The sequence below is a fragment of the Ciconia boyciana genome, chromosome 4 (genome assembly GCF_034638445.1).
Source record: "Ciconia boyciana chromosome 4, ASM3463844v1, whole genome shotgun sequence".
Classification (NCBI taxonomy): Eukaryota; Metazoa; Chordata; class Aves; order Ciconiiformes; family Ciconiidae; genus Ciconia; species Ciconia boyciana.
The window spans coordinates 25,750,003-25,773,668 of record NC_132937.1 but is presented as its reverse complement, the minus strand read 5'-3'; the positions used below and the strand labels follow the sequence as shown (position 1 = coordinate 25,773,668).

Genomic DNA, 23,666 nt, shown 5'->3' with positions numbered 1-23,666 from the left:
TCCCTGTCTGCCTTAGCTCTGCGCGTGTGAGGAGCAGCTCCAACTTTGGCAGTGTTTGGCAATACTTAAAATGACTCCCAGCTATCTCCCCATATGCCCCACATAATGCAGGAAAGACCAAAAGCCAGCAGGACCCTCTGTCTTGTTTCGAGGAAGCTCTACTTTCCCTGCTGGCTTTCAGTACCAGTCTCTCAGATGCCAGGTGTCGAGGTCTGACTCGGTAGCCAGACTATGAATTTTCTTGGTCTTGGACGTATCCCGGTGCCACTGTTGCAGTTCCTAAGGATGGTACCTTACAATCGTGGAATATCTCAAGTTGGAAGGGACCCATAAGGATCATTGAGTCCACCTTTTAGAGAGAAAGGCAATAAAAGCATTTTCTTCTCTTTGGCCTATGCCACGAGAAGGCTAGCAGTAAGTACTAATGTAGAAGAGAGTTCAGTGAACTGTGCTGACTTAGTGCTTTTGTTTTAGGCTATGGCAAGTCTAGGTTTTAATTCCAGTTGAGCCTTGAACCACCTTGAGTTTTAAACTGGGGACTTGAGAGGGAAAAGAGAAGTTTTTGGAGTGCCTAAGGCAGTCTTCGTATGATCGCTTCCCTGTTCATCTGCGTATCAAAAGCCAGGGCGAACAGACCATAGTTTGCACTGGTCTTTGGCCAAAATAACAATTGTCAAGCAAGAAAGCTGATTTTAAACGGTCTAATGGAAAGATTCAGATAGAGTCACTTTGGATGTTCTCAAGTTTTTTGTTTTGAAAGAATTAGTCACAGGTGTAGGAATAGCTTTTCTCCAAGTCTAGGCTTGCTGTGCAATGACTTGAAGAATCAAATCAGGTAGTAAATGGGGGAGAAGCTGGTTCTGAAGCCAAAACGAATGGAAAACAGTAATTTTTTTCCAAAGGTTAATTCAGGTTTGATGTTCTTGCTATCTCAAGCCTAAGTATGAGGAAATTCTTTACTGCAAATGCTCCAATCTACTTAGGAGTTTTTTATCAGTTTGAAATTAGTGGTATCCGATTTAGCTGTTATTGAAATGACTAATTTCTTAATGTATAAATGAGCCTCCCTGTGGATTTTCCTGTATTTCTTTAATGGTGCTTACAAATTCTTCATTAGCTTGTGTATCTAGCTTGAAACTACATGAAAGCAGCAATTAAAAGTTTAATCAACTTTAATTTTTTTTGGTGAAATTTGCAACAAACGTTCCTTTGGTAGCTGTGTGCAGTATATGGTAAGACAAAGCTTTTTTATTTTCTTTCCCCAAATTTGCTATTTTGAAGAACAGCTTTTGATGCTGACCGTAAGCGACAAAAGAAGCGGCTCATGTGTAGATGTAGTCGGACACGTAGTGCTTGCTGAGGAGACCCAAGGTAGTACTGTTAATAGTGTCGCTGGGTCGCACTATAGGAGTACTACTGCTTGCTCACAACCTTAGCATCTACCTCACGGACTCCTGCTGTTGGCGTTGAGATGCTGCAGTACCAAAATAAAAGAGAGGAGGAGCAAATTGTAGAGAAGAGATGGGACTAAGGCACAGAGAAAACAAGATTTCTATTGCAAACACTAAGCCTGGAATTGCCATACTTACATGCTAACTTTGCTTTTTCTAGATCTCATTTAATTTGGCCTTTTCATAAGATTACAGCTCTTTGGTTTACTTGATGTATCTAACTGGCTGGATTTTGTTTCTGCATTATTCCCAGAGCTTTAAATTTTACCACTTCTTTTGAAAAAAGCAAAGCTGGTGGTCGGAATGTTGAATCTGCTCATTAAGAGGAACTTTAAGATATTGAAGTGCTGTGGCAAATTCACAGAAGTAATCTGAGAGGAGCGGGGGAATCTTTTTAGTGTTCATTTGATTCGTTAAAGGATACATTGGAAACTTTACAGCTGAATCTCTGGCATTGTAGTATCTCCTTCAGCCATACTTCTCATAGAACTTTTGTAAATATTTAAGATGCCGTGTTCAAAAGAACTCCTAAAATTTGCTTAGGAATCGATAAATTGTAAAAATACCTTTTATCTTTCAAAATGCATAAAGTTAAAACTAAGTTAAATTTGAACTGAGTTCTATTGATGTGGCCCTTAAATATTTAAGTAAATTGGTCTCAAATCAGTAGGATTTCCATAAAACCAGAGAGTTAAAAACATATTCCCAACTTATGTTTTTAACTTTGTTTTAAACAGTTCTTTAGAAAAAGTTGAGACTAACAGCATCATATATTATAAACTTAGTGAAATGCTTGTATTGCTGCGTTGGCAAGCTTTCGGAAAGTTTTCTTTTTTAGCTAAATCTCCAATTTAATTTTTCTGTTTGTTTTAGGGGCCTTGCCTACCTTGCTGAGATACTAACATTTCATGCTGCTTGAATCTTAAGTATGATTTAAGTTGCTACAGGTAGTATCATTCCAACACAGCTGTTGAGAGTGCGTTCTGTAATAACTATCCTGTTAACAGCTCTGTTGAGGATCAGTATGGGGTAGGTGATTAAATTCTCATGTGGGGCGATGGAGGAGAAACATGTAATGTTTGACCTAAGCAAGAGGATAAGGGAAATTTACGGGCGTTAGAACTCTACACATAGTTTTTTACTGTGCGGTGTCTGTTCAGGATCCCTAAAAAATAGCAAAAGCTAATCCTGTCTATGCGTATTTTCGTCTCTTCGTGTGGATGTAGAGTCTGACACTCCGTTGTTTCCCTCTCCCATAAATAATTTCCATGAGGTCACAAATCTCTCTCAAGTTGATTTTTGTTACGGTGTCACTTTTAGCACACAGCCACAGGCTAATATCTGATGTGAAAATAAATAATCTGAATCTGCAAACGCAGGGGGTGCTGGCTGCTAGGCGGTGCGTGGTAACCGAGACCGTTGTCAGCAGACGTGGCAGAGGGTGAGAATACCAAGTGGGCCGTGCTGAGGACCTTCTTGGTAGGTGCAGAACACCCCCGGGGGATGAGTAGCGCGGCCGAGGGAAGGAGGAACAGCTGAATTCTGTGCTTTCCCTCCTGAACATCCTCTCCAAACCTGTGACAGAAGGTGTCTCTCGCAGCAGCTGGTCTCCTCTTAAATCTTCCTGCTTCCCTCGTTCCTGTTCTTATTTGCAGACTGCCTGCCCCAAAAGGCAGGGTTTGGACAGGGCTGACTTATGGGGTTGTGTTGTGTGTTGAGCAAATGAGCAAAGAAGCCGGCAGCACCCAAAGGCACAACAGCACGGTCTGAGGATTTTAACGCACTGGTGGTATCCCGCACGCTATGAAACATTAGCATTTCTGCATGTCGTTCCTAACCGGCGCTTCTGGATTGTGGACAAATAAGTGCGGTTTTTTGTCTCTTTTCAGAAATTCAATCAAGTGTTGAGGACAAATTCCTGATCTCTGTAATGTCCTTTTTGGGAGAAAGAAGGTCAAGTGACTGCTAAATATTTTAGGTAGTTACACACTTTAGAATGAGTTAAGCTAAAGTAGTTTGAAAACATGTTAGAATTGCAAAGTTACGGCCCCAGTAGCTGGCGTGCCTCTTTGTGGTAGAGTCATGCAGGGCTTAATGCTGGGGCAGAGGAGTAAGTTACCATGTAACTGTGAAAGATTAACTACAAGTCATACCTTGTGTTTTGCATCTCAGTGGGTTTTCCTTATGTTTTTAATCAACTTTACCATTATGAAACACAGCCTGTAGGCTTGCAGAGTCTGAAAGCTGTTTCTTGCCTGATTAAATCCAAGGAAAGTCTCTTAGCGGTGTAGAGCACTAGAGAAACTAGTATTTTTCTTCTGAAGACTGTAACAATAAAGACTCAACGCTTTTGATTTTGCTTTTTTGAAGTTCTTTTTGGCTTATGAAATCATTTCGATAGTAACTAATGATACAGAAGAGTTCCGAAATGTATAGAGTTATGATTACAGTGACACAAAGTATACTAGAATGCAGAATGAAATAGTAACTGTGAGCAACCCGAGGTGCTGGTTAAACGTGATGAATTTCATCTGCGTAGTTTTAGTTGAGGTGGATGTTAAGCGGCTAGTCGGGGTAGATATAAGTGTTTTTTTATAACTCGTTTTATGTTTTGCCCTGTAAAATTACAAGCCGTTGATATATACTGATGACTAATAGATACTGCGAACTGGAATTCTGTGAATTTAGTATTGGCTTTGCATGCTTAACTCTGAAGGACTCATCACAGTCTTGGTGCTGTCTAGTGCATTGGCACGTATATTTACCACCTGACATATACTGTATTATATACATCATTATTTTACATTTATTTCCTTTTGATTCCCTCTCAACTTCTTAAATGTAATGTCTTCATGAATTCAGCTAGTATTTGTATTCTTGTATGTAATTAGTGCAAATTATAATGTAATTAATCTTAGTTATGCAACATACTGAACAATTATTATTTAGTACTATTTTGTTTTTACTCACATATTAGGAATGATGCTATGAATATCATCATGACTGGGGCTGCACTGTGCAAGTCACTGCACGCAAATGCAGCTACTGCCTAGAGAACCTTGGAATATAAAATGAAATTTCCTCTCCCGAATATCTTTCCGTATTACTGAAATCTCAGTAGAAGTGCTTCCCTAGTGACTTGGTCTGTTTGCTAAGCATGGTCTGCTTCAGCGGACAGGTTTATATCTTTCCCTGAAGGTACGTCCAGTGTAGACTTGGGTCTTTGATTGGTTTTTTTCCCCTTTTAAAAATAATATAAATAAGTAAATAGAGCACTTCTGAAGGTAGCACTGGGTTGGCTGTTGGGTTATTTGGCACAGTGGTGACACAATTCCTATAAATACAGTTTCTGCATATACACACAAGTGCACTCATAGGTAATAAAGGTGAATGCACATGTATAAACGAGAAGAAAATGTCTTCTGTTTGTTACTGGTCATGTGAAATAAGACACTATGGTGTGGATGTTCTTACTTAAACTAACCGTTGTGGAAAGAAAGGAAGGATTGTGTATATACTGTAAATGGAGGTATCTGATGGAATTTCTCAGTTGCTGCTTTTGCCTTCAAAATTGTGAAGCGGAAATTGGGGCTGTCTGGAAGTTGGAAAAGGTAAAGTGCTTCTCAGTTAAAATTACGGATGTTTTTCATTAACAGGAAGCTATGCTTCTAATGACATGGTAGCTTATTATGGGTTGCCTCTGGGTTTACCGCTTTTACCTTTTCCTGAAAAGCCTGCAGCCAAGAGGCAAGTCTCTCTTCTGCCCTGACTTCCTGCGTCCAAGGTCGGTGATTCAGCGGTCGTGGTGCTAGTGCTAGGTTGTGCAGGCTCCAGGCTTCTGGTGGTATTTTAAATCATACTGTGTACCCCTGTTGAGAACAAGGCTACTTGAAGCGCGGCTGAATTCTTTAATTCGTATGTATTCTGTTACTGTGGATTGGCAACGGAAGGAGAGCATGTGCAACTGTGAATATGCCTTGTAGATGACAAAGACAGCAAATGTTTACCTTTTAGCTATTCTTTTAAGTCCACTATCACTGTTTCTAGTCTAATGCGAGTTATGGTATATCCTGTTTTACTAATGGAAAAATTCTGGTGACAGCTGTACCCCTGGAACCACCCCCCTGCGAGTGTGCTACCTTGGAACTGGGTTCTAAAAACAGCCTGTTCTCCTTCTTGTACTGGTATCTCCTTGTCAAGCACAGACAGATTAATTGAAGCGAGTGTCTCAAAAATTAACCAAACAATTTTGTAAAACAACCTGACTCATAACAAGCTGCCTCTGCAGTGCCTCACCAGCGCTGTCTGCAGGAGCAGGATCGCTCCCTCTGCCGTTCCTTAACACGCAGCCCAGCAGGGAAGGGGTTTTATCCAGGACTTCTCTTTCCTTTAAAATTATTTACTGTACGTAAAACCAGATAAAACTCAAACTCTTAAATTATTTTTTGTGGTGGGCCTAACAAAATGGATTTTGACGACAGCCATTAGTCAAAAATCTTACCCAGTAAAATGTTACATTAGCTAGATCCATAGAAGTAGTTTTTGGAGAAATGCTTCAGTAGTGCAAAATGGCATATATGCCAGAGTGAAAATACTGCATATATCCCGTCCCGGGGAGCTCCTGGAGGTGGAGCAAAGCCAGAGAGTTCTGTGCTGCAAACCTCGCAGACGACCGAATTCAACAAAGCCACTGGGCTGGATGGCAGTTGCTCAGGTAGGATAGAGTTCATACGGTGTTTCTTCTCCCTTTTTCTAGTTGGGGGAAGAAAAAACTATAAAGCACTTTTCTGCTGGTTTAAGGCTTTGAGAAATGGAATATTCATAGCAAGACAAACCTTCCACTTTTTGAGTTCTCTGCCATGCCGTTGATCAGTAGAAGTGTTTAGTCTTACCCAGAGAGCAGTACGCTTGCTCCCTACCTCTGCTTTGAGCACACCGTAACTACGTAATGTTCTCATTTTCCATGCACTTGCTATGTTTCGACGGAGCACCGGGCAGTCCAAGTTGAATTTCACTAGAAAATCTTGATGTGATATGGTACTTTAACAAAAATAAGAATCAAATAAGACTTTTTATTTTTGTGAACTTGAATGAGTGCTCTCGTAGGCATTGGGATGAAACCACGATGAGTTTCTGTCACCACTGTCTTTTTTTAAAATGGTGAACGATTCAACACATGGCTGTTAGTTACACTGTTGCATTGGAGGGGGGAAGTTTGCTGGCAATATATTCTAAATGACAGCTCGATTTGCAGTGGAAAAATGGAAGTTTTTCTAGTATAGTAGAAATGAACATGTTATTTACAGAGTAGGGGAAAGGGAAAGAAGCCAATTGAGAGCTTCATTAAATCTAAACCAAGCTGTGCTTTGGAAGGCAAAGGAGTGGAAAAGTTCGGAGGCTGACAGTAAAACACTGGATGGTGAGGATGTCCTGAAGAAAGCGGTATCTTTGACAAGGTAGCATCTGCACTACCTAACTTCAGCTAGCACACGCAGCTTGTGCTTTACCTGTTAAATTAGTCTGCTTAAATAAGAACTACAAGGCGGTCAGAGCAGCCTTGGGTAAATGTCGAAATGAACTCATTCAGTGTTATGTCTAAAGCAGGTGTGCTTGCCTGCCTGCCCAGAAAGGAGGAGAAATGGACCAAACGTAGGCAGAGGTGGTTGTTTTCTGAAAGTAGTAGTTGTCGGTGGTAGTACATCCTCAGTATATGCAGTATAAAACCTCAGTGAGGGCAAGAGCTGGAGCTCTCTCCTTCCTTCTCGCTCCTACTGTTCGGTAAGTCCCCTTGTAATTTCTTGTCTTGTTAAGCATCTCCTGAGAGATTTGCAAGATATATGCTCAAATAATTGTGGTATCAGGTAGTCCTGGGGCAGACCCTTCACTGTTGTTGAGCAGTTTTCCTCAAGACATCGCCAGTGGTGGTGGTGAAGAAAGGTGAAGACGCTGCAGTCTGTGTTTTTGCGAGTAACGGGAAGCCCAAGTCCCTGTCTGTCTGCTCCTGCGGCTCTTTTCATCCCTGCACCGTAGTTTGTCCTGGCTCTGTCACTTTACCTGCAGCTGTTCGTGGGGTGGCTGGGTTTACACCCTGATCTCCCTGGCGTGACAGAAGGGGACAGCGCCCACGAGCAGGTCAGAGGAGAAGTGGGCGATGCAGAGCGAGCCAGGAGCTCCAGGCGCGTAATCTTGGACTATGGTCACAGGAAATGTTTTGGGCTCTACTTCAAGAAAGCATTTGAAGGGACAGCTAAACAAAGACTTGTCTGAAATGTGTGACTAGTGGGTCGTAGGGAGTGATGTTATCAGAAGAGATTAGAGCCTGCTCAGGAGAAATAAGCTGGATAAGATATTTTTATTTATGAAACCATAATGTTGATTTTGCCTCCTACAGGCGAGTGGCGTGAAGGAGTAGGAGGCTGCCAAGCGTGGGCATAAGGTGTGCCAGTCCCTTCACTACCTCGGCGCAGCAGCTCTAGTTTTCTGGAGGGAGGCTTCCCACAGGGTGGGTGTGTGGTGGCTCGGGTGCCGTGCCAGCTCACTGGGGGTGCTGGCAGCAGAGGGCACCAGAGAATTTCCTCAGCTGTTACCACGAGCTGGCACTTCGATGGAACTCGAGGAAATCAGGCTTTCGTGTTTATCAGCAGGGTTTTATCCATTTATACCTATTATGTTCTTCAGGATGCACTGGGTATGTATATCAGTATGTATATTAGATATCAGTATATCAAATGGAGAAATACTGCTTATTCGAGTATGAGGTCTGGCTGATGAGTAAGAAGACTCCGTAATACTTCCTGAAGTTTATAATGGCATAGTGAAAAATAATTTTCGTCAGCTAATTGCTCAGTAGAAAAGTTTCTGTGTACAGATACACACATTTAAAATGTTTCTCATTGTTTGAAAACCGAAGTGCCTGTATTCAGCCGCCCAGTTTTTCCCACCTGCCTGCTAGCTGCTATGAGCTATTAGTTCACCTGAATCTGATATCCTTAAAAGAAAAAGGGCCATGTGGACAAAATCTGCTCAGGAAAACCTTTTGGTCTTAAATATTTGAGGCAGAACTTCTGGCTTTTCTTCCTGTTCTACTGATCACATTAAATCATTAAGCAGAATGGATTGAAATGATCAGCAGCTTCTACTTTTTATATATTTTAATTTTTCCTCCTAAACTTAGTAATGTCTTGTATCTTATAGTTGAAAGATTGTCCATGCCTGACAATTTCCCAGGATGTGTTGTATATTTATTTCTACTTCATTTGGACTAATCAACAGTCCCAGCGTAATCGTATTGTTTCTCCTCTGATAAACGAATATAAACATTGCTACTCTGCTCAACAGTGTGAGCCTCTAGCTGTGTTTTCATCTCGTAGTTAGGAAAGCATACAACCACCATAGGTCATATGTTATTACAAAAGTCCAGCTGGCTTACCCATCGTTTGCAAGGACGATGCTAGCACAGCTGTGTGTCAGACTTGGAGAGCTTTCTTTTGTGGAGTTTTTCTTTTGCGTGTGAAGTATTTCTTTCTGTCCTAAATTTTCAGGCCTGGGATTGTGCATATGTATTTAAGGATGCCCGGACTTTAGATTTCAGACGGCTCTTATTCTGTTTTCAGTCTTTGTTTAATGAGAATTAGTGCTTATGCACTGATTCTCAAGCACTAGTGCTTAAGCGTTAATGAGAATGAGTGCTTATGTTAAGTTGCGGTGTCTTTCTCTTAAACCTCTGCAGATCTCCCACATGAGTTGAACGTGTTTGACCGCTGTGTCAGCCTTTCGCTGAAGTGCCAGTGAAGCCTCACTCCTGTAAATTCGGAATAATCCATTGCAATTCGATACTTCTTTTTCCTTTCAAAAAGGAAAATTTTCATGTTTTTTGAAGAAGTAGTAAAAGCAATTTTTATTAAAGAAACTATATGAGGGCAGGCATTTCGTTTTTAAGAAAACCACTTGTCTCAATCGTATGCTGCTCTGTGGGGCTGAGTAAAAGGAAGGCAGAAATTATTGCCTTAAAAGAGGAAAATACTAAAGCATCTTGTGAGGGAAAACCTTGCATCTTACGTTGCAGAATAAAGTTGCTGCTCAATCATCAACTTCTAAAGTTTTGCTTAAGACTTTCTATTAAACACTGCAGCTTAGTGAAGTCACACGTTATTGATAACAGCACGTGCATCCTTAAGGTGCTCGGTACCTCTCCCTGCACGATTCAGAACATCGTGAACAGAACTAGTAAGGTGAAATGCCGTGTGAATGCGAAGGATCCACAGCTCTTGACACCAAACGGGATGGTAACGCTGCTCATATGGAGGTATGATTAGACCTTTTGGACAGCGGGGTGGTTGGGGATTCCCTCCTTCCATGCTGCTCTCCTTGATCCAGCTAACTGACCTTTCTGGGCTTTTCACTCTGAAGCATGAACGACCAGCTGAGGGCTCTGTGGTGTTTTATTTCCCATCCTGTCCTTTTCCAAGGTAGTTTTCTCTCCACTTCCCTGAGGTATGAAGGAGGCCCTAAGAAACAGAGAGCTGCATGAAGTTCCATAGGAAGGCAGTGAGCAGGCCACAAGACTAGGGTCATGATTAGGAAGTGGAATTGCTGCTGAATAGCTTATTTTTTGTGTATAGAGCTATTAATTCAGTATATTCCTGCCAGCTGGTGAAACACAAGCGTCTGTTTCTGGGCATGTCCGTTTCCTGGACCTTTCCCTTTTCCCATACTCATAAGTTTCCCTTTCCCCTAAGTTTCAACCTTCAGCTCAAACTTAGTGAAAACTTTTGATCTCTCCCTTGGACTTGAGGGGAGAGATCACTCCCTGTGCTGCCTCATGTTTCTCTGTTCGCAGCAGTATCGCTGCCTGTGTTGCATGGCTGCATCGCTTGTAACTGCATGTCCAGGCTGTGAAGTCTGCAGATTTCTTCAGTATAAATTAGTAAGTTGGAGCACTCCTTGCCTCTCACCATCCCACATCTCAGTTACTTCCACATCCTGCTTTTCTTGCTTGGGTTGGTATACATTGATTTGTTTGTTGCAGAGGGACCCATTTCCCTAACTTGCTGCTTTGACCATGTCACCCTACTTTCTTTGAAACTACTGCTCTCAGTCGTCTGAGGTTGTTAGCTACTGTCAGTGATTGCTTCGTGAGGTCTGGCGCTCTCAATAATCCGTTAAATTTTTAAACAAGGTTTGCTTAGTGTACTTCAGCTGTGTTGGTCATCATAAAACTCTGTTTCGGTGGTGAAGCTTGCAAATTCCTAGCTAATAGCCAAAGGGACTGGTGCTAATGTATATCCCATCACGCTGTCTGGTGCTGTTTGTTGTTTCCTTATATTCACCCATCTGTTTCTGTTGTATCTCATCTCGTGCTTGGGTCATGGACCATCTTTCTGTTCTGTAGTTCTCCAGTACATGGGGTTTTGCACATTTAAAGACACCACAGCGATTTTTTTGCTTTTACAGAAATTACAATTGAACCAACAATTTATGCAAGTGAAAAACAAAAACAGTTCTGAGGTTCGAGTGTCTCCTTGAGTGACAATAAGGTGTGGTAACCTGTCAGGAGTTGTCGGGGACTAACCCAAGTGCTGGGAGCCATGGGCAGACTGTGGCAGGTGTGAGGGAGCCCAGGGCGGTTGTTTGAGGCATGCCAGTGCCTGCCAGCACAGGCAGCGCTGGCATGGACGTCCCCAGGAGGGGACAGCGGGGGCAGCAGCAAACCCAAATGGTGGGGACGGTGGTGTGAGGGGCCTCGTGCGGCCCCAGACAGTACTCTTTTCCTGCAGCTTTACCTTTTGTCCCAGCTGCTTACTTGCCCCTCTTGCAGTTGTCCAAATCTTCACCTAGCTGGTAGAAATAAGCACATAAATAAAACCATCATTTATGGATAAGAATATGCTCCAAGTTTTATGGAAGGTAAGACCAGTGAAATAGGGAATGCAAGTGCTGCAAACAATGCTTTTTGCCCTGAGAAAACTTGGAAGAACGTTTTGCATGTCTTGGTAGCACAACAGTTATTTTTTATTGATGTAAGATGTGAGGAGATTCCGACACTACATAACCATGTCAAAACTAATGAGGTTGCTAGAAGCATTTCTCATAAAACCTGGGCCTTGGTGCAGCAGTTCAGTGTTGCCATTGAATGGGAGCAGCCAGGTGTGCCTGTGTGGTCAGTACCAGCGATAATGAGTTCAAAACAGTAATTGCTGATGAGCAGCACATGTTGATGCAATGAAACAGTGATTTCTGCCACCTTCCAGAGGGCGGGCTCTTGCACCGTTAGGTGCAAACTTGTGGCAGTTTAAGCTGACTTAAGTAGCAGCTGCTGTGGCCCTGTTTCCTGCTTGCCATGCCCTGATGGTGTGGATCTGCTTGCTCGTGGAACGGCAAGCAGGACTGCGCGTCGGTTCAGGGAGATGGTTTGGCTGCAAATGAGCATGTGATTAAAGCTGCTTGGTAGCTCATGGATGTGGCGCGTCGCCTGTCTGCAATAGGAAGGACGGGAGGACCACAGCTGCCTGATGCCGGGGACCCTCTCCATCAGCTGTGTGCAGTGACTGGTGTAGTGGTAGCTGTGGGTGAAAAGGTGAGCTGATCCGGGTTAATGGGAGCCAGTGTCTCTTGAGGTGTTTTCCTCAAATGGTCAATTCAAGACAGCCTGCGATGCCTTGTCAGCGTGTCCCCATGCATGTGGGTGCCCCTGGGTGAGGCAGCCGTTCCTGTCCCGTGCCTGCTCTACGGTGGGCTCGAAGCACCCTGCCTGTGACGGGGGGGTGAATGCCTTCTCCCCAGCTCTGGAGCCAGGAGAGCGGGACTGGGGGGCAGCCAGCCCCTGGGGTAATGCTCTGGCTGGAGGCTGTGACTGCAGTAAAGGTATGGGAGCTGCTGAGGTGGAGATCTGCAGAAAGCTATGGGCGGCATGAGCCATTGCAGTGTAGGCAAACGTGGAGAGAAGAAAGTAGAGAGGAATGCAGACACTTCCAAAAATAACTGCTTTAGCACTAGCGTTTTTTTCCCTGACTTCTCTGTGAGTAACTGGAGCAGGTATAACTTGGTGGTTAGTTTTTGGTGGTAGTGTTCAGCCCTCCCCCCCCCCTTTTCCTTTTCAGTTTTGCTGCTGGCCAATGTAGTTTCTGTTGCTGTAAGTGCTTCTGATGTGCATTAAAAGACAACAGATTCTACATGCATTTGCCATTGTCAGTGATCTAAAGAACTGAGTTATTTTCCTCCTCGCTTCCCCCGATGGAAATCCTGATGCAGGTTTAATGTTTGCAGAGCTTTCCGTCAAGATGAGTTTATCCAGGAAGTTTCATGTATCCCAGTTACTCTTTGTGGGCATAAAAGGCAGGATATAAATACATCTCAGCCTGTCCTAACTTGTGAGCTCCATTTTTGAAATAATTTTTAAAATAATATCTCAAGGAGCTTGAATATAGTGGCATGCAATTTATTGTTTCATTCCTGTCAATGCTACCCGGGAGAAGGAGAAGCATCCACCCAGCTACCTCTGTCCATGTTTTAGGAGGTAATAAATGGTGAATTGGCCCTCTCAATTGAATTTATTAATGCAAATTTAACCAGGATGCTGTAACTACTAATTTCTCTGTTTCTGTCTCGGAAGACACCTGTGGTGTTGGGGTGCACAAGCCAGCCCTTAACTTGCTCTCTTTGCATGGAGGGGGATTGGGGGTGTTGAGGTGCCAGTACGCAGGTCGGCAGGCGTACTGGAGGTGGACGTGGCTGCCCTCTTTCGCAAGGACAAGAGCCCTGCAGGGGAACAGGTTAACTGCCCCAGGGGCCTGATAGGACCGGACTTGCTGCTGGATCCACAAAGTGCTGTTCTGAATGAGTTTCTGGACCCAGACTTCCATTAGCCCAAGTAATCATGCTCTGTTTCATAATGTCGGTGAGCCTGCACAGTTGTGGCCTGTGTGACTGCGCAGCTGCCACTTCATCTTGCTTTAAAGCCTGTTCAGTTGTGTGTGTGTCCCCATCCCGGCAATCAAGTATTATTACTCCATAAATACTGTTGCACTGCTGGGGGGAGGAAAGTGATGTGCACTCTCAGCCCAAAGCTGTATTTTGGACACGCTGCCAAGAAACAGTCCAGTCTTTCTGTATTCTTAGGGCTTCACTACGGAATCATCGTCAGGTGAGTTAGGGACAGGGTGGCAGACGTAACTTTTGGTTCCTTTTTTAAGTAGGCTTATTAGAACCGCAAAGAGCGTGCAAGTGTGTGCCTGTGCGTAGCCCTTGTGACTGGGTATAACAGTCATACCTAGGAGGGGGTGTGGCAAAATTATGAGACAAATCCACTCAGTTTCCTTTTTTCCTTACCCTACCTAAAGGAAAGCTACCCTGGGTTTGATGTTGATTATGTTTCTCCAAAGCGGCAGTTCTATTGGATTACTGTTTTCTGGGCTACAGAAAACCAAGATGATGGTGTTCTTGTTCTGAGTAGTAAATAAAATAATGTCCTTGAACTGTTTTACGAATAGAAAGTAACTTAGATATTTCAATAATATCGGGAAACGTAGTGCTAAATTTTCAGCTGTGTAGCAAAAGTAAAAGACCGTGGCTGGGTGACCAAGGCTTGGCTCTCCTTTTCTGTTCCTTACTCTTCCAAACAGTATGAAGAAGATTGCAATTTTGGGCTCCTTTGTAAAGAGCTTTGAAGTAGATATATGGAAGTGCTGCTCTAGAACTAGTATACTCTATTTTAGTTGAAAATGAATTGAATAAATTGATGCAGAAATAGAGCAATAAATAATATAATGCAATTAAACATAACAAATTTTTAAGCCTGTGATGGTATTAAAGTGTTGCACTATTGTTTACATACTGTCAGAAGATAAAAATGTTATTCTGGTAACATTTAATATCTTTTATCTGTACTTGTGTACTTTACCATAGAAGTCAGCACAGATTTAATGCATAACTTCTCCAGCATATCTGGATTTCAAGAATTTTCTTATACTTTGGAAAGTTGTAGATTTCATTTAGAAGTTTGTTTCCCCTAACTTGTGTTTTGATATAGAAACCCAAGACCAAGGTCAGTTTTCAGGAGCTGATTCTAGTTTGATAGTACAGGGTAATCCTACAGTTAATGGCTCCATCATTGAATAGGGTCCCTGAAAACGGGTGCATTTCTCTGAGCATTTGTTTCTAACAGTGCCGTGCAATGTTTCTCAACTCTGAGGTGCAAAATTGAGTTCTCTGACATGAGAGGCCGCTAAACCTTTCTGTTCAGAGAATTTATTAGAGAATCGCAGAACAGCTGAGGTTGGAGGAGTTTCTGGCTGTCTCTAGTCCAACCCCTGCTCCAGCAGCATCAGCCAGAACAGGTTGCGCAGGGCTGTGTACAGTTTGGGTTTGAGTATCGACACAGCCTGAGAATCCACAGCCCCTGGGCAGCCTGTTGCAATGTTTGATCGCCCTCACAGTGAAGAAGAGATTTCTTTTGTTCAGATGGAATTTCACGTGTTTCAGTTTGTGCCCATTGTGTCTTGTCCTGTCTCAGGGCAACATTGAGAAGAGTCCAGCTCCCTCATCTTCGTCCCTTCTTATCAGGTATTTAAACACATGGATAAGGTCCCCTGAGCCTTCTCTTCTCCAGCTGAACAGTCCCAGATCTCTCTCTGTCCTTGTACGAGACAGTCCCTTTATCATCTTTGCGGCCCTTTGTTGGACTCCCTCCAGCATGCCCATGTTTCTCATGTACTGAGGAGCCCAGCGCTGGCCACAGTACTCTAGACGTGGCCTCCCCAGTGCTGAGCAGAGAAGAAGGATCACCTCCCTCGACCTGCTGGCAACGCTCTGCCTAGTGCAGCCCAGGGTACCATTAACCTTCTTTGTGGCAAGGGGATGTCGCTGGCTCATGGCCAGCTTGGTGTCCACGAGGACCCCCAGGTCCTTTTCTTCATGAGTTCATTGAGCAGATAGAGCAGTCAGCGGTATTTCTATAGTGACTGTAAGTTTGATTGTGTTACAGCTGGCTTAATGTGACAGGGCTTCGTTCTCCTTTTTCTGCCTTGTAGTTTGCATGCAGTCAAAATGCTGCCCAGTCACTTATTTCTCTACCCAATGCCCATTATTAACACAGCAGACTGTGTGACTTTTAACATGCTGTGTTGCATGTGAATGTTTTATAAATTTATACAAATTTTATAAATATCTACAGAGAGTGGAAATAAAATTAAGAATGGGGCTTATTCAGGAGTCCTCTATTTGAGAGATAATGTTGACCTATGTGACCAGAGTTGGAAAACTAACAATTTTAAAAGATCACTTCTTAATTTTAGCAGTTACTTGTATGTCTGAGAAGACACGTAAATATTTACTGAGTGGGACACTGTAGACTGATGTGCAACTGTCTTGTGGGGAAATCACTCACCTTAGCCCTGCACTTCACTGTCTTCCCTGGTACCTGCTTTGCCAGAAGGAGCAGTTTGATAAGATGGAAAGCGTGATGGTGAATCTCATCAAAACCTCATTGCAACAATGAGTAATAGCACACAGGAACAAAACTGCACTCCCGCTCGCAGTGGTTTTTGATTAGTGTTCTTGAAGCTGTTCGCTTTGGTAATTCATGTCTGCAGCCTCCCTTTGCCTTATTTGAAAGCATCTGCCTTCTCTTTTACAGATGTAGCTGCAGAGCTTTGACAGGCAACCACTAACCCCTGTACGCACACGCTTTTCTTAAATCCATCTTAATAAACACATTCTTATGACAAATAACCATCTTTGTAACTAAGAACTTAATCTTAGCTGATGACTCATGGCAAATTTCCTATCATCTCTAAAATAAGGAAGAATTTTCTTGGCTTGATTTGTTTTTTCCTCCTGTTCTGGCATACAAAATGTTGCTGTTAAGTGTGTTTCTGTTACTAAAGGTGATATTTCTGTTACTAAAGGTGCCTCGTGCATGTCAAGATTTCACTTAGTTCATCCTATAACTGCCTTCCTAACGCAGCTGTGGGGAATGGGTATTTTGAGTACCGTTAGTGTGATACCAGCTGAAGAGGTTTACCTTTCCTGGCATTACTTCTGCTCCCCCCGGTGAAGGTTATTGCTCCTGCAGACCTGCCAGCCAAACTGCCTGTGCGCGACTGCCTCCCGACCCGTCGCAGTCGGAGGGCTTGCTTCGCTGAGGCCTGCCCGCTCCTGTCAGGGGAGCTCAGGCTGCTCGTTTGGACAGGAGCGGGCTCGGGAGCAGGGACAGGAGAGGACCCGTAAGCGGGGCAGGTGGGGAGGTGTTGAGGGGTAGCTGTCCCCAGCCGGGACGTGATTGTAACGGACTGGGACAGGCTGTGGGTGGGATCTCTTCAGTCTCTGCTGGATGAAGCCATTTGATGAAAGCCATGGCTTTTCTGAACATCCTAAAGCATGGTCTTAGTGGCTCCTCTAATGGCACGAGTTCACTTAACCCTGTAAATTTTATATGTGGTTTTTGGATGTGATTGCAGTAAGGGTGAATATTTGGTAGCTAAAATCCTGTTGTCAGATGGAGAGGAAACAGATTTTCATGTCTATGGCCTTGTGTCTGTAAGTGCTGTCTTCAGGAGGTGAACCTGAAGGGCCTGCTGCAGTCTCCTGTGATCTGCTGGTTCTGAGCAACATGGTGGTGAGAAGTGAAAACGTGCCTCCACCCTGCAGCTCTCCGTCTCGGAAACGCCCGAAGTCTCTGCCCGCTCTCCCTCCGCTCACCGCGAGCCCCAGACGTGCCGGCCCGTGCCAGTTCCTGCACTGAGTTCTTGTTGGGCCATGTGCTGAGCCAGTTTAGTTCACTAACCCAGCAGAAAGCGGTCCGCCTTCTTTTTTATAGCCATAAAATGCTGTGGAATACTAAGTACTCTTCAAAAACTGGCTTTTAAGTGTGTCGTCATGCTGGGTGCCCATGTCCAGGTGCTGGCAGCGGCGCTGTGGGGACCTCTGAGGGGAGCGCGGGGCTGCCCCCTGCCGGACAGGGCCGGCTCCGGCCGGTTCTGGCCTGTTCTGCCGCCGCCTCAGCGCAGGGCAGGGCTGAGCCTGTCAGCGATGCTGGGGGCACCTCTGGAAGAGCGTGTTTGAGAAAGGGCAAAAACACCGGACAGGCAGGGGAGAGAGGGAGAAAGTGAGAGAAACAGCCCTGCAAACATCCAGGTCGGAGAAGCGGCACAGAAAATTACTGTATGAGGTTTTGTTTTCTTTTTCTTTTCAGTGTCTTGGATAGCTAATTGTAAAATGTGGAAGAGTGCCGGTCCTCGGTTTCTATAGGTGTTGGGGAGGCAGGATTAATGCTTGTGAAATAGTCCAATACCCTGGAAATCGGAGCCTGAGAAAAGTCTATGAGGAAATTAATCATTCAGTCTTCAGAACAAGGCTAAATGGGCTGAAGTAAAAAATGTGGGCACACTTTGCATGCAAAGGTGCAGCTGTGGGAGGCAAAAGCGTGTGTGACCGTGTATCTGCAGATTCACAGTGCTTGCGCACAAAGGTTGCACAGGTAGTTTGTCCCTTTTAACTGCTTTGTGAACGTAATAACATGTTTAATATCGGTTTTGGTTTGTTTTTATAATAAAAGGCAAAGAGCTGTGGTTAAAACAGAAGGTCTCAGGAGCTCTGGTTTGCCAGACGCGGTTGCACGTGGATGTGGTAGGAGCAGCAGTGGTCTGGGGCGTCCCGCCTGGCAGAGCTCCTGGCCAGCGTGGCTGTTGGGTGCAAGGCAAGGGCAGCTGGGGGCTGAATCAGTCGCTCGTTTGCATGAGGAATTTCTCATTTATATTGATAGTGTCAGTTACCGGGTGCCAGATGCCATCGGAGCCTGTACTCTGTTCAGTTTAGGCCTTGCACCGTGCTGGAAACGCGGCTTCGTGTAGAGGATTGGAGTCAGCTGCTGTCTGCTGAGGCTGGAGGGAGACTGTAGAAAGCGAGGTGTGAGTCTCCGAAAAGGACAATCCTAATCGAGATGTTGCTGGGCTGGATTATACTTATTGTCACTGGCGTGGTATTCAGTCTTATACTCTCACTTGTTTAGTAGTAATTCCTTTTTAATTAAGTAGACTTCCTGTGGCACTCACAAATGTTGGTTTCTGGGAACTTTTGGCAACTTACGGTTCCTGACCACTCTAGATGTAGAAAGGCAATTTAATTAAACTGCAGATTCAGAAACTATCTTAGCAAAGATAGCAAATGCATGCTGTCTTGAAGCTGTAGCCATATCTGCACCAGGAGATAAAAAAGAAATATCTTGCTTCAGATCAGGGATAAATTCTGTTCAAAAGTATGTCTCCTGCATTTCTGGGAGAAAGCCCTTAGGAGGGGGCTGCTCAGACAGATAGAAGTTCAGGCTTACCTCATACAGTTGGGTGAAAAGTCATGTAGCATTTCTTAGGAGTAATAAATGAAATTTTGTTCCTGGGCAATAAGCACACAGTATGCATCTCCTTTTCTGGTGAGTGGCAAATTTTGCATAGCTGTGTTGCCACATCCTTCAATAGCATTAGTTAAGGACTGGCTTGCCAAGGGTAGTGGCTAAGAGAGCACGCTGACCCTGGAGATCACAACCTTTTCAACTGTCACCTGGGAAAGAAAATAATGAAATCAAATATTTCAAGGAGAAACAATGGAGATAGACAGTTACCTATCAGCTGGGGAGGGGGGGGAAAGGCTGATTGAATCATGTTCCTGTTAAGAGTTTTGGCCTTCTACCTATTAATGACTTTAAAGGTTTGTGGCCTTTAATAGTGCACATGCCATTTAGAGGTTTATGGGCTGATGTGAATGGGGTTGGCCAGCACCAGCGAAGGATGTGGCAGCAGGTCATTGCCAAACCTGTAGGACGTCGGTGACTGCTACTCATTGGAAACAATAGAGGCCAGTTGCCTTCTATGAGGTGTTTGCATAACTTGCATTTTCCATTCAATTGTTGACACAGTAATCGCCGGGGAATTCAATTCATTAAATCCAACCCTTGTTGCCAACTTCCCCTCCTGTTGTAGAGGTCAGTGGTTCAACTCTCTTAAGAGTAGTGCTTTTGCACAGAACTTGCTATCTTCTGTACTTGGGATACAGGGCAAGAAACTTTTCTTTCTGCTGCTTTCGTTAAAATTTAAACATAATGGAAATGTCAGTAATTTATTTTGTGAATTTTTAGTTTATGTCTCCATCTATGTCCTCTGTGGCTGTTGAAAGTCAAGATTTAAAAGATGTTGTCATGTGTTGTACAGTGTAAATAATTAATTCTATATTCTTTGCTGTATTCTTCTGTCATTTGTCCTAGTATTCAGCACGCTACGCTTGATCATCCCTAACTTACTAGTAATTTGTCTCCACTGATTGTCTTGAATGTTTTGTCTTATTTCACATGCTAATGATTCAGGTTGCACCATGCTCCTGTAGAATAATACTGTGTTTTGTTTAACACTGAGGAATGGTTTGCCCAGTCTGATGAACAGTTTCAGATCTGTTTATCTTTCCATCGAGACTATCCTACACAGAGGACCATGCTGTGGAAGGAAAAGAATTGCCTTTTTTTTTGTTTTATTTTCTTAACTGAAAATATCTTTGGTGCATCAGCTGGGAGAGGGTTGCAGGGGAGAGTAATGGATCAGTCTGAGGACAGAGGATCTGCGAGAGCGCTGTTCATTGCTGTTGTGTACGTTCACTGGTGTTTGTTAAGGCTGGCTGTTCGGTACTGGGAGTGTCCCCATAAATGAGGCAACAGGAGGACTTGCCATAGTGATGGCATGATGCAGGTGACAAAGAACAGGCGCGAGTAGCTGTTCTGATATACCTGACACAGCCCCAAAGAGCTGAAGATGCTGAGGTGAGGGTGGAAGCTACTGAATGATGTTTTAGTTCCTTTATTTTGCCTACATTTTGCGCTTGACTTGATTCTATACAAACTTTCTGTGGCTGGTTATGACGAGACGTCACTCTCTCAAGTTGGTACTGCTAAAATACACATTTCTGGTTAGAAATTTGTATGGAATTCTGAGACAATCAGTATGTAGGTTTTTTTCTGAAATAGCTGAAGATCCATTCTTTAGTTATTGGAAATAGGGGTACCATCACTGGCCTTAGTGATGTGTTTGCTTTCCTCAACTGACACTTCTTCAGTTTATTTTGTTAGCACTGAGGATAACACAATGTGAAATAAAGTTGCTTCTTTTGCAGGGTATTTGCTGTTGCACTCGGCATGATGTATGTGGTTTCAGAGAGACAAAGACTTGAGTGTTCTAAGCTGTCCCAGTGGAAGTTAGAGTTATTTGGGGTCTGCCATGTAAATTTCTAATGATAAATTATATTGGGTGAGGAGGTCTTCATTTACCTGTTTCGTGTGACTTTATCATCCATAAGAGTTGCGGTTTTGCAAAAGTAGATGTTTATGTGAGAGAGACGATCAGACCTCTCTCTTTTTGGAAGTTGGTAGAACTCATCAGTTTCTGTCGCTTTTAAAGGTAGATGTTCATAGCCATCTCAGCCGTCCTGGAAAGCACTACTCAGGACGTGAGCTCAAGCACAGCATGTTGCTTGTCCCTTAGGTCTGTTCTAGCAGTGGGGATCATGGTATCTCAGCTGCCTGTAAATCTCTGGGCCTTGTGAGTACAGATCCTAAAAGCATCTGTAGGAACACATCTGGAAGGAAGCTGGCAAATGTGTCCATCTAGTAGTAACCACGTGACAACACTTTGCACTTTGAGACATTAAGACATTATAGGCTATGGGGCAATCCATACCGCTTTTACTTTTCTGGTCTGGTTACTGTTTCCCATTCCCACTAACAGACAGTGTGCTTTGGGGCATTGGCATAATGGCTTTCTTCAGTAGCAAGCTTCATGTTGTTTCCATCTGCACAAAACAGAAGACGTTCTCTCTGAAAGATGTGAGGCTTGCCCATAGCAGCTATGTGCTGCACTGAAATTGGACTGGTAGAAGTAGCATCCCTGGAATAAGTGATTTTCCGTGTTATGTTTTCTTCTTTCTTGTTTCTTAGTGCTCTTTAACCTGTGATATTGTTTCCCAGACTGTGGAGTGGGTTTGAATGGTGCTGAAAAAGAGGAGGAGTCACCATGAAACCTGTTTGCTCCTGGTAAAGATTTCCTATGGGAAGGGGGTGAAACAGCTAGAAGAATAGCCTTCCTCCCTGCCTGTGAGGGTATTATTTTCTTTCCTAGTGCATGTTGCAGAATAAGGATCACTGAATATATTTAGGTAAAAGATAGCCACCTCCTTACTTTGCACTGAAACCTCATACTTAGCAGACTGTCCTGAGTTAAATTTCCTTTTAAGTCTGAATTCAGGATTTTTTTTATCTGAGGTTGTTGGAAGTCTGGCCTTCACAGTGATCTCTACCAGCTAATTCAACCTGTATTATCAAGAAAATAACGTGCTTCTCATACATTTCAGTTTTACCTCAGTAACTAAAGATTAACATCAGACTTCAGGTAAGAGGATTCCAAAGGTTTTGAGGTAATTAGCTGACTACTCTTATTATGCACATGACCAACTTGGTCCCTTTTGAACCTGGCTAATTCCCTAACCACAGTGAATTCCACAGACTAATTACATGTTTCCTTTGCTTTCTGCCTTTTACTTTCGCCAAGTATCATTCTGCTCCCGTGTCCAGATTCATGCATCCGCCTGCAGCAGCTGAGGACACAAGGGCCTCGTGTGACTTATGGCTGGTGAATGGGCTAACAGCCTCAGTGGTGAGCCAAGCTTCCTGAGGATGAGATGACAATTTACACCTGCTAAATCAGTACTGCTAGAGTCTTGCTCATACCACTCTTACCTTTGCTGAGAAGAAAACTGGCAAAAATAGCTAACAGTCATCTTCAGTTTGGTCCTGTGAAATGGTTCACCTTGTCCCATCTGACACAAAAGGGGGTGGCAGCAGTGGGACTCCTCAGGGCAGCAGGGAGAGACCAAAGCAGTTCTGTCTGAGAGCCTCACCAGACCTGCACATCGCGTGGCAGGGACAAGTCCCATCTTCCTCTGCCTTAGCTGCTCATTCCACCTCCCACTAACTCTTCCACCAACCAGAACAAGCATTTATGAGGCTTTGTGGTGAAGTGGATGAAGGACCTAGTCTGGGTTTATGACAGCCTAGACTGAAGGAAGGAAGGCTTATCCCAAGTTTAACCCAAGTTCATTTCCCTGTCCGTTTCATCTCTGTTGTGTGAGGTACGTGTTTGTTGACAGACGAGGGGAGAGTACAGAGACAGAAGCAAGTGGTGGGTGAGCCAGCTTCTAGCAGCAGTGCTCAATTAGGTGGTTTAAAGTGTCTCTGAAATTGTGGCCTCTCTTGTCCCTGTGTGTCAAGCTGGATAAGCCTGTTTCTGAACGCAACCAGTGTGTGTGGTATTCATTGGTAGGGATGCTGCCTGGAGTTCCTGTGTTGAGCTTTTCAGGTGTCATTGAAATTTTTTTTTTTTATTTCCTGATGGATTTTAGAACTTGTTAAGGTATTTTGGGAGTGTGAAACAGCATAGGAAGAATTCAGACCTAGGGACTGATGCATGCAGATTCTCAGTTAGAGCATTCATTTACCTTTTGCCTTACAATCACAAAAAATGGCCTCAAGAAAAATGAAAAAATACATGTGTTTACACTTCCATCTTTTTTATAAGATCAAAAGATACTTTTTTTTTTTTGACACACGTTTAGAAAACCGAGCTTTTTCTTTATGCTCTGGGAGTTTTTCAGTACAGGAAAAATGCAAAAGGAATCTAGTCTTTTTACTCTTTATTAGAATGCAGCATTTTAAAGGAACAACCTAGGAAGGTGGAGGCACTGTAGGTGGAGTTTGATATATAATTTTTAACTCCCTTTTTCACCCACAGGCACTTCTTTGCAGCTGTCTATGATGTGAGTCATTATCTCTAGCAGCTCTTTGAATAAAGCCTTGCTAAATTTCTTGTAGTGCCAGATGAGGTACGAGCCTTTCTTTGGAAAATAAACTAGGACAAAAATGTGAGGCCTGTAAAATGGCTCTGGGATTTAGTATGGAGAGGTGAGATTTTAGGATGCTTAGACACAATGGATTGCAAGTTGGGCTTTTCAGTGAAGGATAAGGTAAGGTTTTCTGTTCTTGAAAGCAGATGTTCCTTTATTCTAGTGCGGTTAGTCACTCGTGCTTTGCTTTAGTCACAGTACATGAGACTTGTATGAAAGTGAGAGCAAAATCTTATTTCTCTTTTAGAAAAGCTCATAATGGATTTTGTATGGTACAGACAGGAAGAT

At 43.6% G+C, this 23,666-nt stretch overlaps 1 protein-coding gene across 3 annotated transcripts in view; it reads left to right on the top strand.

Moving 5' to 3' along the window:
* Nucleotides 1-23,666, top strand: part of NEDD4L (NEDD4 like E3 ubiquitin protein ligase) — a 202,659-nt gene that overhangs the window by 42,755 nt on the left and 136,238 nt on the right. The window lies entirely within an intron of this gene.